The sequence below is a fragment of the Acipenser ruthenus genome, chromosome 2, assembly GCF_902713425.1.
Source record: "Acipenser ruthenus chromosome 2, fAciRut3.2 maternal haplotype, whole genome shotgun sequence".
NCBI lineage: Eukaryota > Metazoa > Chordata > Actinopteri > Acipenseriformes > Acipenseridae > Acipenser > Acipenser ruthenus.
This window is the reverse complement of record NC_081190.1, coordinates 111405266-111423554: the sequence shown is the minus strand read 5'-3', so window position 1 is coordinate 111423554 and position 18289 is coordinate 111405266.

The following is an 18289-nucleotide window of genomic DNA, read 5'->3' as shown; positions in this document are numbered from 1 at the left end:
AGATCACACTGCTTCAAGCTGTGTCTGAAGCTGTGCTTTGAGATCACACTGCTTCAAGCTGTCTGTAGCTGTGCTTTGAGATCACAATGCTTCAAGCTGTGTCTGTAGCTGTGCTTTGAGATCACATCGCTTCAAGCGGTGTCTGTAGCTGTGCTTTGAGATCACAACACTTCAAGCTGTGTCTGTAGCTGTGCTTTGAGATCACACTGCTTCAAGCTGTGTCTGTAGCTGTGCTTTGAGATCACACTGCTTCAAACTGTGTCTGTAGCTGTGCTTTGAGATCACACTGCTTCAAGCTGTGTCTATAGCTGTTCTTTGAGATCACAACGCTTCAAGCTGTGTCTGTAGCTGTGCTTTGAGATCACACTGCTTCAAACTGTGTCTGTAGTTGTTCTTTGAGATCACACTGCTTCAAGCTGTGTCTGAAGCTGTGCTTTGAGATCACAACGCTTCAAGCTGTGTCTGTAGCTGTGCTTTGAGATCACACTGCTTCAAACTGTGTCTGTAGCTGTGCTTTGAGATCACACTGCTTCAAGCTGTGTCTGTAGCTGTACTTTGAGATCACACTGCTTCAAGCTGTGTCTGTAGCTGTTCTTTGAGATCACACTGCTTCAAACGGTGTCTGTAGCTGTGCTTTGAGATCACACTGCTTCAAGCTGTGTCTGTAGTTGTGCTTTGAGATCACATCGCTTCAAACTGTGTTTGTAGCTGTTCTTTGAGATCACACTGCTTCAAGCTGTGTCTGTAGCTGTGCTTTGAGATCACATCGCTTCAAGCTGTGTCTGTAGCTGTTCTTTGAGATCACACTGCTTCAAGCTGTGTCTGTAGCTGTGCTTTGAAATCACACTGCTTCAAGCTGTGTCTGTAGCTGTTCTTTGAGATCACACTGCTTCAAGCTGTCTGTAGCTGTGCTTTGAGATCACACTGCTTCAAGCTGTGTCTGTAGCTGTGCTTTGAGATCACACTGCTTCAAGCTGTGTCTGTAGCTGTGCTTTGAGATCACACTGCTTCAAACTGTGTCTGTAGCTGTGCTTTGAGATCACACTGCTTCAAGCTGTGTCTATAGCTGTTCTTTGAGATCACAACGCTTCAAGCTGTGTCTGTAGCTGTTCTTTGAGATCACACTGCTTCAAGCTGTGTCTGTAGCTGTTCTTTGAGATCACACTGCTTCAAGCTGTGTCTGTAGCTGTGCTTTGAGATCACACTGCTTCAAGCTGTGTCTGTAGCTGTGCTTTGAAATCACACTGCTTCAAGCTGTGTCTGTAGCTGTTCTTTGAGATCACACTGCTTCAAGCTGTCTGTAGCTGTGCTTTGAGATCACACTGCTTCAAACTGTGTCTGTAGCTGTGCTTTGAGATCACACTGCTTCAAGCTGTGTCTGTAGCTGTGCTTTGAGATCACACTGCTTCAAACTGTGTCTGTAGCTGTGCTTTGAGATCACACTGCTTCAAGCTGTGTCTATAGCTGTTCTTTGAGATCACAACGCTTCAAGCTGTGTCTGTAGCTGTTCTTTGAGATCACACTGCTTCAAGCTGTGTCTGTAGCTGTTCTTTGAGATCACACTGCTTCAAGCTGTGTCTGTAGCTGTGCTTTGAGATCACACTGCTTCAAACTGTGTCTGTAGTTGTTCTTTGAGATCACAACGCTTCAAGCTGTGTCTGTAGCTGTGCTTTGAGATCACACTGCTTCAAACTGTGTCTGTAGCTGTGCTTTGAGATCACACTGCTTCAAACTGTGTCTGTAGCTGTGCTTTGAGATCACATCGCTTCAAACTGTGTCTGTAGCTGTGCTTTGAGATCACACTGCTTCAAACTGTGTCTGTAGCTGTGCTTTGAGATCACACTGCTTCAAGCTGTGTCTATAGCTATTCTTTGAGATCACAACGCTTCAAGCTGTGTCTGTAGCTGTTCTTTGAGATCACACTGCTTCAAGCTGTGTCTGTAGCTGTTCTTTGAGATCACACTGCTTCAAGCTGTGTCTGTAGCTGTGCTTTGAGATCACACTGCTTCAAACTGTGTCTGTAGTTGTTCTTTGAGATCACAACGCTTCAAGCTGTGTCTGTAGCTGTGCTTTGAGATCACACTGCTTCAAACTGTGTCTGTAGCTGTGCTTTGAGATCACACTGCTTCAAACTGTGTCTGTAGCTGTGCTTTGAGATCACATCGCTTCAAACTGTGTCTGTAGCTGTGCTTTGAGATCACAGTGCTTCAAACTGTGTCTGTAGCTGTTCTTTGAGATCACACTGCTTCAAGCTGTGTCTGTAGCTGTGCTTTGAGATCACACTGCTTCAAACTGTGTCTGTAGTTGTTCTTTGAGATCACAACGCTTCAAGCTGTGTCTGTAGCTGTGCTTTGAGATCACACTGCTTCAAACTGTGTCTGTAGCTGTGCTTTGAGATCACACTGCTTCAAACTGTGTCTGTAGCTGTGCTTTGAGATCACATCGCTTCAAGCTGTGTCTGTAGCTGTGCTTTGAGATCACACTGCTTCAAACTGTGTCTGTAGCTGTGCTTTGAGATCACACTGCTTCAAGCTGTGTCTATAGCTGTTCTTTGAGATCACAACGCTTCAAGCTGTGTCTGTAGCTGTTCTTTGAGATCACACTGCTTCAAGCTGTGTCTGTAGCTGTTCTTTGAGATCACACTGCTTCAAGCTGTGTCTGTAGCTGTGCTTTGAGATCACACTGCTTCAAACTGTGTCTGTAGTTGTTCTTTGAGATCACAACGCTTCAAGCTGTGTCTGTAGCTGTTCTTTGAGATCACACTGCTTCAAACTGTGTCTGTAGCTGTGCTTTGAGATCACACTGCTTCAAACTGTGTCTGTAGCTGTGCTTTGAGATCACATCGCTTCAAACTGTGTCTGTAGCTGTGCTTTGAGATCACAGTGCTTCAAACTGTGTCTGTAGCTGTTCTTTGAGATCACACTGCTTCAAGCTGTGTCTGTAGCTGTGCTTTGAAATCACACTGCTTCAAACTGTGTCTGTAGTTGTTCTTTGAGATCACAACGCTTCAAGCTGTGTCTGTAGCTGTGCTTTGAGATCACACTGCTTCAAACTGTGTCTGTAGCTGTGCTTTGAGATCACACTGCTTCAAACTGTGTCTGTAGCTGTGCTTTGAGATCACATCGCTTCAAGCTGTGTCTGTAGCTGTGCTTTGAGATCACACTGCTTCAAACTGTGTCTGTAGCTGTGCTTTGAGATCACACTGCTTCAAGCTGTGTCTATAGCTGTTCTTTGAGATCACAACGCTTCAAGCTGTGTCTGTAGCTGTTCTTTGAGATCACACTGCTTCAAGCTGTGTCTGTAGCTGTTCTTTGAGATCACACTGCTTCAAGCTGTGTCTGTAGCTGTGCTTTGAGATCACACTGCTTCAAACTGTGTCTGTAGTTGTTCTTTGAGATCACAACGCTTCAAGCTGTGTCTGTAGCTGTGCTTTGAGATCACACTGCTTCAAACTGTGTCTGTAGCTGTGCTTTGAGATCACACTGCTTCAAACTGTGTCTGTAGCTGTGCTTTGAGATCACATCGCTTCAAACTGTGTCTGTAGCTGTGCTTTGAGATCACAGTGCTTCAAGCTGTGTCTGTAGCTGTGCTTTGAGATCACAGTGCTTCAAGCTGTGTCTGTAGCTGTGCTTTGAGATCACAACGCTTCAAGCTGTGTCATTATTTTATGTTATTTGGATTGTTGGTAAAAACACAAGATATGCCAAAAAAGATTTATTTTCTAGTTCAGCTTCTATGCAATAGGTAATTCTATCAGGGATATGCCTCAAATGATATATATATATATATATATATATATATATATATATATAATCTGGCAAACACTGTTGCAGCAGCAAAGGTCATTCAAAATGATCTAGACAGCATTCAGAACTGGGCAGACACATGGCAAATGAAATTTAATAGAGAAAAGTGTAAAGTATTGCATGCAGGCAATAAAAATCTGCATTATAAATATCATATGGGAGATACTGAAATTGAAGAAGGGAACTATGAAAAAGACCTAGGAGTTTATGTTGACTCAGAAATGTCTTCATCTAGACAATGTGGGAAGCTATAAAAAAAGTCCAACAAGATGCTTGGATATATTGTGAGAAGTGTTGAATTTAAATCAAGGGAAATAATGTTGAAACTTTACAATGCATTAGTAAGACCTCACCGAGAATATTGTGTTCTGTTCTGGTCACCTCATTACAAAAAGGATATTGCTGCTCTAGAAAGAGTGCAAAGAAGAGCAACCAGAATTATCCCGGGTTTAAAAGGCATGTCGTATGCAGACAGGCTAAAAGAATTGAATCTATTCAGTCTTGAACAAAGAAGACTACGCGGCGATCTGATTCAAACATTCAAAATCCTAAAAGGTATAGACAATGTCGACCCAGGGGACTTCTTTGACCTAAAAAAAGAAACAAGGACCAGGGGTCACAAATGGAGATTAGATAAAGGGGCATTCAGAACAGAAAATAGGAGGCACTTTTTTACACAGAGAATTGTGAGGGTCTGGAACCAACCCCCCAGTAATGTTGTTGAAGCTGACACCCTGGGATCCTTCAAGAAGCTGCTTGATGAGATTCTGGGATCAATAAGCTACTAACAACCAAACGGGCAAGATGGGCTGAATGGCCTCCTCTCGTTTGTAAACTTTCTTATGTTCTTATGTTCTTATGTTCTTATATCAGAAGTAGTTTGGGGTCTGTGGTGTAATGGTAGATTTTCATGCAATAACACATGTGTTTATGAGTGTTGTCCGTGGCTCAAATAAACAAAAATGTGCTTGGTCCGTTCAGTTCCAAAGTGAGCCGCATGAGGAGAGCACAACCCAGGAGACAAAGGGTTGAGGGTTGGGGTACTTATCCAATCACTTTAAACCCTCTTTCAAGGGGGCCCAGCTACAGTCACAGACACAAGAATCGGCACCCTATGCTTATTATACCTAATTCAAGGTAACAGATTCAGGACAAGCATTTAGTCCACTTTAACCACTTTTTTTAATAAAGGGGGTTATATTTTCCATATGGGAGTCTATGTTACATATGTTTAAAACAGGCACTAGGCGCTGAAGAGCAGCTCCTGAACGTGATACATACATTAATACATACATTAATACATGCATTAATACATGCATCAATGAACACATTAATACATACATTAATACATACATTAATACATGCATTAATACATGCATCAATGAACACATTAATACATGCATTACCACAGACTTTAATGAATACATTAATACATACATAGTTTTAAAAAATAGTTTGATAATGGTGGTGATACACACTGAACAAAAAATATATTCTCTAAGTAAATGACTGCAGTCTTTGGTATAAACCATGCTAAGGACTTCCTGTAAAACTATGATGTCTGAAATAAAATGTGGGTTTTTTTTCGCACGACACTAAACATAAATTTGGATTTTCTAGTGTGGGCAATTGAAAGTGTCATTACTATTTCTCTATATTAATCCCTGCTAGGCGCATACTTAAAGTAAGATAAAGTAAAAAGTAAAAAACGTTTTGTTGTCAAATCTAATAGCGTGTGTCTTGTTTCTTGAAAGTGTAACCAAGGTCCAGACCCTGAAGTAATTCATTAAACCTGGAGTGGAATGGACCTCCAGGACCGTGATTGGACACCTCTGCCATACATCATATGGGAGATCAACGCTGGTGAAGGGCAATGCAGAGACAAGATAAAACAGTCAGGGTTGAGTTCAAGCATGGGATCAGTAGTGGATCTGGGGAACAGCAGAGGTAACTGAGTAATCCGATTTTGCACAAATTTCCGAATTTGCAAGTATCACATTTTTGAGAAAGGTGGGTCAAATGATTGTCACCATACAAATCTATTTTCACACTATGTGCCTACTTTTGTTAACTACAGTAATAATAAAGGCACTGTGAAATGCTTGAGCTCCTGAGGCAAAATGCTATAGAAGTAGAGGCAAGCTGATTAGTGTAATGAAGATGAAAGCAGAGGATCCTTCCTAGATCACAAGGTCAAGGTTGTATAATTAAATCTTGGAACCTGCTTGTAATGCTGGTGCTGTATTGAGCCACTAAAACCTGTATCGTAATATAAGGTAAAAAGAAAGTGTTCAAGGCTACAGTAGGTGAAGGCTCTCTGCTTGTGGTTCATTTCGGAGGGAACGTCTCTCGGCTTATTAAAGAATGTGATGAAAACAAGGAAGCGCATGATAGACTCTGAACACATGTGATCTTTGTCTACAACTGAAAAATATCACTTCAAAAATATGAATATAAGGAGTAAAACAAAAAATAAAAAACAGCAACACTCCAGTTTAAATAATGATATTCCTGTGACAATCCTCAGTCCTGTCCTGAGTGGACACCTTCATTGAGAGCTGTGACTCGAACCGTTAACTTCAGAACTGCTTGGTGATACAGGCAAATATCAACTGCAGACCAAGTGGAGACCACCCCCCACAGTATGCTGTTCTTATGTTTTCAAGTAAGTAGACAACTACCCAAATACACTCGTGTGTGTCCTGAGATCTACTGTGCAACAGGACTGCTGGAGGGGGTTTGAAGGACTATTACAGAGCAAAAGTAAAAAAAAAAAAAAAAAAATGCTATTTTTCAGTCTGCTTTTTTAAGGAACAGGGAAATCCAAGCAGAACCCCCCCCCCCCCCCCCCCCCAATTATTGCAGATCTTAAAACAAAAAACCCTACACACAAAAAAAGACATTGAAAATAATGAAGTTAACCTTCCTACATGATGCTGTATTCATTTATTTTACAAAACCATACACTTACACGACCTTGCCTCCTAACTACAGATGTTGCTGTTCAGCTGAATGCTATGCTGTTCCTTCTTGAAGTGTTTGGTTTGCGGTTCATGTTTTTCTATTCAGTTCAATGGGCTGAGATGCCATTTCCTTACACTTCTTAGTAAGGCACACCTTTAGGATTGCTGTTCATGATTTTTGACAGATCTTGGAAGTAAAAGTAAAGAAGTGATGTGAAGACAAAATCACGTTTGGCTGTTTTTAGGGAAAAAACTGCTGCTTTGATTAAAATGCTTCCTTTCAGAAAATACTGCTAAAATAAAAAAAACATTACTATATACATATTAATATTGTGGTGGTGATATTATCATCTCTGAGAAACGAGGCACCAGAGAACATTAAATAAGTTCAATTACCATTTATAGCTCACCTAGAAACTGTAAGAAGTATATCTCTAACTAAGGTTACACACTGCTCAAAGTTGATATGTAATATCCCTTGATCTTAAATCAATCTGAAATACTGTAAAAAGATGTATGTCATTTATATTTTAAGAAATATAAATTGTTTATCTTTAATATATTATAACTGTGTTCTATATTCGTCCCTGTTGTTGCTTCTGCTTCAATAAGTAAACTAATCCAGCAACGCTTTTCCTTTTCAAGGACTGCGTTCTGAGAAGACTCTGAAAATCTACATTCCTCAAATCAAGTGGTTTGAAAAACGACAAGCTGTAATTACTGTCCCTCTGTAAATGTAATTTGCAGATTAGGAGGATTATTAAAAATACCTCTTGACTTCACAAATTCAGCTTTTGGGGGTCTTTTCAGAAGCACCCCCCACAGCCGCTGTGCTCAATAAAACAAGAGTCTGAGCATTGCAACATTACACAGGGAAACACAGCTTTTAGATTCACTGCCTTGCAGCTTTTCACCAGATCACTGTGGTGTGTATCTATCACACTCACATGGTGTTCATTCACACCCTACTGCAAGTACAGCTGTGCAGGTTCAGCTCTCTTCAGTCTCTTTCTGTCAGTGTGTTCATGTTTATTATTATTATTATTTTATTTCTTAGCAGATGCCCTTATCCAGGGCGACTTACAATTGTTACAAGATATCACATTATACATTATTTCACATTATACAGATATCACATTATTTTACATACAATTACCCATTTATACAGTTGGGTTTTTACTGGAGCAATCTAGGTAAAGTACCTTGCTCAAGGGTACAACAGCAGTGTCCCCCACTGGGGATTGAACCCACAACCCTCCGGTCAAGAGTCCAGAGACATAACCACTACTCCACACTGCTGCCCACAATATATAATCTCAGCAGCCTATTTTAATTGCACATGCCCCTAGGATCCTTTCTGTCTAAAAAGCAAATATCAAGTGAAGCAGTGAAAAAAATAAGTTGCTGTTTTTCCAATACATTTTCTTAGCCTATGGTTGTAGAACTCTGAATGTAAGACTTGGATAGACCACAGCCCTTAAACTCTACATGAATCAGACTGGTTTTCAACCATTCTGCCTGTGGTGGGGTGTGGTTACAAGTGATGACAGAGTCTCAGAGTTAGGTGCAACACAACCCTTTAAGCCAAGCGGACACTAGCCTACATGTTGCTAGAAAACGTAGAATGAAATCTGCTGCTTCTATTGTTGCTTCAGATTTCAGGGGACACTATTCTACAGTATGGAGAAATTGTAGATAGAACGTTGATGGACAACAAAGAGAAAACAATACACAGATGATATTTCCTATCAAAGTTTTTACTGTCCACATAATTTACCAGCATTTTTTCCCCCTAAACTTTATTCTTAGATATGTATATATTGTGAAGGATTTCACATAATGTAAGGTTTGTTTGCCTCCTTTTAAATAGACCCAAACACAGAAATTGAAGTTTTTAAGCACATTTGTGCAGTATTTATTATTATTAACACAAATAACAGAAACAAACAAAACAAAACCTAACTCCCGCATGGATAGTTTGTATTTCTTTCCGTTAAACTGTTTCACTGGATGGCTAAGCCGTTTAGCAGTCAAATAAACACTTGAAACACACATGTTTGTACAGTTTCTTACACTGACATCCTCTTGCCTTCACACACACCGCCCTGATCAAACATTTTTGCCCCTCTTATATACCTGCCTGTTAATTATAGGCAGGTGACATTCATTAATTATATGAGCCAGGTGAACCTCAACCTGGCCCCCTCCCGTGGCATTCTGGGTGATGTAGTCCTTCAGCCCCTCCTGGACTACATTTTCCTCCCATCCTCCCCATAGTCTGCCACAATATATAGGATTGTATTCATAATATTTATCATTACATTCATCATTTTGGTTGTTAATGTTATTTTTGCCTTGTTTTGCTTGAATGTTTTTTTCTGTTTTATTTGTGTAAATAAAACTAATTGTAAATAGAGAGAAGTTGAAATGTGATTGTTACACTTCTTTATTATTATATTATTGTTTTGAACAGAATTCCTAATTATGCCAGGTGAGGATTTTTTTTTTTTTTTTACAAATCAGATAGCAGTAACTGTGTAACAATATTTGCAAGCTGTGTCTGCTGAACTGCAATGTTCAGCAGGACTCACTTTATCCATTACTATTAAGTTGTATCAAATGAAAGCCTTTATTTGAGACAAAATGACGACTGAAAACACAACTTGGGAACAAAAACTTAACACACCACTGCAGTTTAACATGAACATGAGTCTAATGCTTTAATTTTGTCGACTTTAATGACGCTCCACCACATCTCGTGGCTTTAACTGACAAATTGGTCATTAACTACCAGCAATGGACCGATTAACACTTATTTACTTGCCTATACAACCTATAAAAGAGGGAAAAAAATAAAGAAAAAAATCACCCTGAAAAAAATCGATAAGGAGAGTCTCCCTCACAGTATCTCACACCGCCTCTGCTTTCATTTTCTCCGCCATTTTTTTAAGCTTTTTTTGCCAGCGAAGAAGCTAGTCACATGACTTTTTACATCACTTTCATTGGCTGATTTATTCCATGACGCAATGTTGCTTTGTGACAGGCTAGCTGCAGGGATGACGTCAGGCCAGAAAGAATCACACAGACAGGCAGTACTGGGGTTGAAACTGAAACGCAATGGCTGCGCTCACTAGGTTTAATGAAACGAGAATGGATATAATGAAAGGGCTCTGCTTTGGTTTGTGTTTACAGCATGCTTCATAATAGCATTTCAAAATATAGTAAAAGTATAGTGAAATAAAGTAAAACACACTGAATGATGATAAATTGTGGAAGCATGGCACAGCATTATAAAATGTAAGGGTGAATGCACCTTATAAACACGGCTTTGTGGGATTGTGTGAAAAAACGTCAAGGGTACAGAAGGTACACATTGTCAAGTAGTTTTCATTGTATTATTATTATCACTCAATATATACTATTATTATTATTATTATTATTATTATTATTATTATTATTATTATTATTATTATTGCAATGTGAAATCCACAATGTTGAGTTGTTTTGTTGGTGTTTTGTTCTGTAAGTTTTATTTTGGCAAAGGTAAATGGCTTAATTTGTTCTGACTTACCAGAAACTATATGTTCATGGCCAGAAAACTAGCAAGATGATTGCCTAAAAAACTCTTCATCAACATAGACTGGTCATAACATCCCCACATACCACAAGGTAAGGACAAAAAACATAACTTTACAAAACATAAAGTGCATCAAATAATAAAAATATGACAGAAAATGAAATGAGATCTTTGACGCATATTTGCCAAAGTGCTCCAGAATCTTTGGCAGTTGTCTGTGTGTTGGATATTATTGCTACAAGGGCACATTTCATAGTTTCCTATCAATTTTTTTTAAAACCATCTAATGTGTAAACCTTTCATTATATCCATTCTCTTCCCCTGTTCACATGTTAAAAAAATAATTGAGGATGTTATTGCGGTTGCTATTTCATGCTTCACATCTTACTGAGGGCACCCACTTTCAAAGTAAAAAGTGTAAACAATAATGCACACGAGCACAGACATCAATTCACATACTGACACACACCCACACAATATAACCATACCCAACACACACCCACACAATATAACCATACCCAACACACACAGAGATACACACACTGACACACACCCACACAATATAACCATACCCAACACACACAGAGATACACACACTGACACACACCCACACAATATAACCATACCCAACACACACAGAGATACACACACTGACACACACCCACACAATATAACCATACCCAACACACACAGAGATACACACACTGACACACACCCACACAATATAACCATACCCAACACACACAGAGATACACACACTGACACACACCCACACAATATAACCATACCCAACACACACAGAGATACACACACTGACACACACCCACACAATATAACCATACCCAACACACACAGAGATACACACACTGACACACACCTACACAATATAACCATACCCAACACACACAGAGATACACACACTGACACACACCCACACAATATAACCATACCCAACACACACAGAGATACACACACTGACACACACCTACACAATATAACCATACCCAACACACACAGAGATACACACACTGACACACACCCACACAATATAACCATACCCAACACACACAGAGATACACACACTGACACACACCTACACAATATAACCATACCCAACACACACAGAGATACACACACTGACACACACCCACACAATATAACCATACCCAACACACACCCACACAATATAACCATACCCAACACACACAGAGATACACACACTGACACACACCTACACAATATAACCATACCCAACACACAGAGAGATACACACACTGACACACACCTACACAATATAACCATACCCAACACACACAGAGATACACACACTGACACACACCCACACAATATAACCATACCCAACACACACCCACACAATATAACCATACCCAACACACACAGAGATACACACACTGACACACACCCACACAATATAACCATACCCAACACACACAGAGATACACACACTGACACACACCCACACAATATAACCATACCCAACACACACAGAGATACACACACTGACACACACCTACACAATATAACCATACCCAACACACACAGAGATACACACACTGACACACACCCACACAATATAACCATACCCAACACACACAGAGATACACACACTGACACACACCCACACAATATAACCATACCCAACACACACAGAGATACACACACTGACACACACCCACACAATATAACCATACCCAACACACACAGAGATACACACACTGACACACACCCACACAATATAACCATACCCAACACACACAGAGATACACACACTGACACACACCCACACAATATAACCATACCCAACACACACAGAGATACACACACTGACACACACCCACACAATATAACCATACCCAACACACACAGAGATACACACACTGACACACACCCACACAATATAACCATACCCAACACACACAGAGATACACACACTGACACACACCCACACAATATAACCATACCCAACACACACAGAGATACGCACACTGACACACACCTACACAATATAACCATACCCAACACACACAGAGATACACACACTGACACACACCCACACAATATAACCATACCCAACACACACCCACACAATATAACCATACCCAACACACACAGAGATACACACACTGACACACACCTACACAATATAACCATACCCAACACACAGAGAGATACACACACTGACACACACCTACACAATATAACCATACCCAACACACACAGAGATACACACACTGACACACACCTACACAATATAACCATACCCAACACACACAGAGATACACACACTGACACACACCCACACAATATAACCATACCCAACACACACCCACACAATATAACCATACCCAACACACACAGAGATACACACACTGACACACACCCACACAATATAACCATACCCAACACACACAGAGATACACACACTGACACACACCCACACAATATAACCATACCCAACACACACAGAGATACACACACTGACACACACCTACACAATATAACCATACCCAACACACACAGAGATACACACACTGACACACACCCACACAATATAACCATACCCAACACACACAGAGATACACACACTGACACACACCCACACAATATAACCATACCCAACACACACAGAGATACACACACTGACACACACCCACACAATATAACCATACCCAACACACACAGAGATACACACACTGACACACACCCACACAATATAACCATACCCAACACACACAGAGATACACACACTGACACACACCCACACAATATAACCATACCCAACACACACAGAGATACACACACTGACACACACCCACACAATATAACCATACCCAACACACACAGAGATACACACACTGACACACACCCACACAATATAACCATACCCAACACACACAGAGATACACACACTGACACACACCCACACAATATAACCATACCCAACACACACCCACACAATATAACCATACCCAACACACACAGAGATACACACACTGACACACACCTACACACACTGACACACACCTACACAATATAACCATACCCAACACACACAGGGAGCCCAGCCTCCCACAAAGATTGCAGTACTGCCGCTACCTTACACAGATGGCTTGGCCAATCCTCACTGCGGATAACCATGTCATCTATGTAAGCAGCTGATGTGGCCGCAAAATGCGATCCATCATCCGCTGGAAAGTGGCTGGTGCTCCGTGCAACCCAAAGGGCATGGTCCTAAATTGGTACAACCCGAAGGGAGTCGAAAACTCAGTCCTCTCTTGGGATTCCGGGGTCAGGGGTTTCTGCCAGTACCCCTTTGTTAAATCCAGTGTTGTCATAAAATGAGCCATGTCTAGACGCTCCAGCAACTCATCTACTCGGGGCATGGGATAATCAAGAAAGGAAGGGGGGAGAAAACAAAAAAACAGAAGGGAGACCTCATCAAAACAAGGGCAACAACTCAGGTAAGACAACTATTAAATGTATTTATCTTAATGCTAGAAGTCTCAGAATGTCGACCCAGGGGACTTCTTTGACCTGAAAAAAGAAACAAGGACCAAATGGAGATTAGATAAAGGGGCATTCAGAACAGAAAATAGGAGGCACTTTTTACACAGAGAATTGTGAGGGTCTGGAACCAACTCCCCAGTAATGTTGTTGAAGCTGACACCCTGGGATCCTTCAAGAAACTGCTTGATGAGATTCTGGGATCAATAAGCTACTAACAACCAAACACGCAAGATGGGCTGAATGGCCTCCTCTCGTTTGTAAACTTTCTTATGTTCTTATGTTCTTATCGAACTTTGATTTTTCATTGACTCGCCAGAAATCAGTGCAAAACCGAGTTGAACTATCTGTGTTATCCACCAACAGAATTGGACTGTTCCAGTCACTTTGACTCTTCTATTACCCCCAGTCAGAGCATTTAATCATTTTCCGTTTTTATTACCTGCCTTTTGCATTCAGGTATACGGTATGGCCTCTGGCGAACTGGCGCCCCTGACTCAATTTCAATGTGATGATGAGCTACTCGAGTCTCCCCCGGGACAGGAGAAAACATATCAGGATTCTCCGTCACCAGCACCTGAGCCTGACATTTCTGTATTGGTGTCAGATTATCTGCAATCTGTACCGACCCTTTTTTTGCCAATACAGAAAGATCAGGTCCCAGGTCTGTGACGTCATCTGCTTGAACCACTAACAAAGACTCCTGTTGCAACCAGGGCTTCAAGAGGTTTACATGATAAATGTGCTTTTCTCTCAGTCGCTCCAGCTGGCAATCCGGCATGTAATCTGGCATGTAACCGCATAGGGTCCTTACCACTTCGCCAGAAGTTTAGACTCAGAGCTAGGTAACAATAGAAGCACTTTATCCCCCGGCTGAAACGTCGTAACCGGGCCACCCGGTTGGGTCTCCTGTCTGCATTGAGCCTGCTGCAAATTGTCATGTGCCCACTTTCCCACAGACTCAAGATGTTTGTCAGGTCCAACAACACATACCGGACAGTATTTGTCGAATTATCCTGCTGCTACTCCCACATCTCTTTGTCCAAATCCAGCACACCCCGGGGTCCGTTCATACAACAGCTCGAATGGTGAAAACCCTGTAGAAGCCTGAGGTACTTCTCTGATAGCAAAGAGAAGGGGAGGGATCAGCTGGTCCCAGTAGCGTCATGTCACTATCAATAAATCTGCGCAACATGTTTTTAAGGGTCTTATTAAAACGTTCCACAAGACCATTGGTCTGGGGATGGTAAACCGAGGTCCTAATGGTCTTAATCCCCAAAAGTTTACATGTTCTGCAGACTAGCCGGAACATAAAGTTGGTGCCCTGGTCTGTCAGTATATCCTTGGGGATGCCGACCCAGGATAAAACTTTCACGAGCTCGTTGGTACAGATTTAGCAGATGCAGATCGGAGGGGAATGGCCTCAGTAACGCGTAGTGTAATCCAAAATGACTAGTAGGTGAGTGTATCCCGCCGCACTCCTTTCTAGCGGTCCCAATATATCTACCCCAATACGCTCAAACGGAGCTTCCACTAGTGGCAATAGTACCAATGGAGCTCACAATGACACTCCCCACAGCGTTTGCAAAAAGCCTAACGTCACCATCCAGCCCCAGCCAATAGAACGGTGTCACGAGCCTCGCTTTGGTCTTGTCCCTTCCCAAATGACCAGACAGAGGAATAGCGTGTGCCAATTGCAACAAATCCTTTTTAAAGGGCTGCGGAATGAGCAACTGGTGACGCACTTCCCCCATTTGGGATAATCTTTCAACCCTGTACAAAAGACCTCGAGCAATGTCAAAGTGAGGGTATGTGGCAGCGAGTCTAGGCTCGACCACCAGACCATTAATCACAGCTGCTTGGTCAAAGAGCCTGCCTAGCACATCGTCACTCCCTTGCTCGAGCCAGAAGTCATGGGAGCGAGCAAAAAAATCAGCTCCCATGGTATCCAGCTCGGGATCAAGTTGGTCCCAAGCGGAGGCAGCCAAGCCAGACCCTGTCGCTGGCTCCGCGGCCTCCCCCCCAGACTTTTCACCAATTGCCCCCACCTGAAATTTTTCGGACTCCCTCCATTACCAGTCCTTATTCTTAGCGGCCCGGTGTTCCCGTTTAGTTTTTCAGGGTTTAAATTTATGGCAATATCATGCCGGGTCACGAAAGGGAAAAATCTCTCCAATTACTTCCTCTTTCTTAGCCAATAGGGAGGTCATGGCCATCACAGCAGCTAGCCAACCTTTAAACTGCTCGCAGTCCCGTCCTAGAACTACCGGCACTGGCAACCGAGAACACAAACCTACTTGTACTCAAGTTTCCTGCTGGCCAATTTTTTAAATTTACATTAACCTTTGGATAAGTGCGCAAATTCCCATGAACACATTTAATATGCACCCGTCCCAATTAGGTACTGACTACACCCTGAATCCAAAAGATTCTGGGTTTGTGTACCATCCACGGTTACAGGAATAACAAAACCCATCTGCTGGATTGACTAAGGTAATTGAACACTCTTACCTGGTCGGATGATGTCACATTCCATGGCGGGGCAAACCTGAGCAATGTGACCCACCTCCCGGCATGTCCAACACCTTGGTGAACTGGTTCCTTGCCTTGGAGATTCAGTATGCGGTCGAAAGACCTGGAGCCATCAAAGGGGCCCGGCGGTAGGGTGGCCGTGCAAGACCCCGGTCCGACCCCGCAGCAGCCCGTGAGTATCCCCACCCTGTCCCCGGTCCCGGGCCAGGAGCTCCCATTGCCACACTCCATCCAAAAACCTGGCTACCCCTTCCCCCCAGTCACTTTGCCCCCCCTGGGGCCAGGAGTGAGGATGATGCAGGAGTAGCGATCTTCCCAGGCAGCCTGGCGGGTGTTGGTTCTGCTGCCCGGAACTGCTCTGCCAGTAACACTGCCTAATCCAAAGTGGTGGCGGCATGCCGCTGCACCCATACACACGGTTCCGGGACCAAGCACTCCATGAACCGCTCGACCAGCCTTGCTTTGGTGGACTGGTCCGGGTTCAGCCAGCCCATGGCATAATCCTTCAGTCGATGGGTGATGGTCTGGGGACATTCTTCTGCCGCAAAGACCTCCTCCCGAAACTTGCGGCGGTAGCCCTTCGGAGTCGCCCCCACGCAGTTGAGGATGGCTGCTTTCAGCGTGGGGTAATCGACCATCGGCGCAGGATCCAAGATCCTGGCGGCCGCTTGCGCCTTCCCCATCAGTTGTGGTAGGAGGTATCCAGCCCACTGAGCCTGGGGCCACCCAGCGGAGGTCGCCATAGCCTCAAACACTTCCAAATAAGTTTCCGGTCAATCCTCCGCTGTCATCTTCGTTGGCCTCTGCAGCCTCGGGTCTGGCCCTGCAGGTCTGGCCGCTGCCTGCAGGGTCGCCGTCAGGGTTTGGCGCGAGAGGTCCATCATGGCTGAAAACTGTACTGCATCCATGGCTTGCACTGCTGTAAGTGGGCCGTGCCAGTGAATCCCACTTCCTAACACCACGTGTGGGAGGGTGGGGAAATTTACTGCACACAACAGAGTAGGTTAAAGGTTTAAACACCCCGCAGGGGTGTACTTTATTAGTTTCGCCACAAGGTGGCACTGGGCTGCTGGATCACTCCAATACCAGCGATGGTAAAGGAGTTTACCGGGTGCACACACACACACACACAAGTGCGTCAAAATAATATCACAAACAAAAGGCGAAAACAAAAAGGAAAATAAAACACAAAAACAAAACTACAAATAAAAGGTGCTGCTATTGCAGCGTCCCCCACCGTCGCTAATCGTACGGCTCGGGTCTTCAGCCTCTGCTCTGCTATACCGTACTTGTGGGGTTGCCCAAGGTTTCCCCGCTAACTACTCATGGCCCCCTTGGGGTCGTCGATAGTAATAATTCAAATAATAATGTCCATTCAGGCTGTCTTCCTCAGCTTGGCTTGCCTGTCTGTACCCTTATCTCCAGACGCTGGTGGTTTGTTATTGTTGGAGTTGTTCACCAGAGCTCCTGCTGTCCTTCTTCCTATATGGGCCTGGCTGAGGAATAGCAGAGCATTATTTTTTATAGGTCGAGCACCCCTCAAGGCCCACCTCCCGACCACTCAGAGAGAGAGAGAGAGAGAGAGAGAGCCCTCACCCAACCTCTCTGTCATTGCCATGATTGACAGGCGGACCCTTCAGGGCTCCCGAGCTCCTCCTCCAGGATCATGCATTATTATTATTATTATTTATTTCTTAGCAGACGCCCTTATCCAGGGCGACTTACAATCGCCCTGGATAAGTATCACAGTACAAGTAGTAATACAATTAAGAGCAAGATAAATACAATTACTTTGGTTCAAGCAAGTACAAGTGTGACAAAATACAATTCAATGATACAGCAGATAAGTGTCAGTGATAGTTACATCAGGATATGATTAAATACAA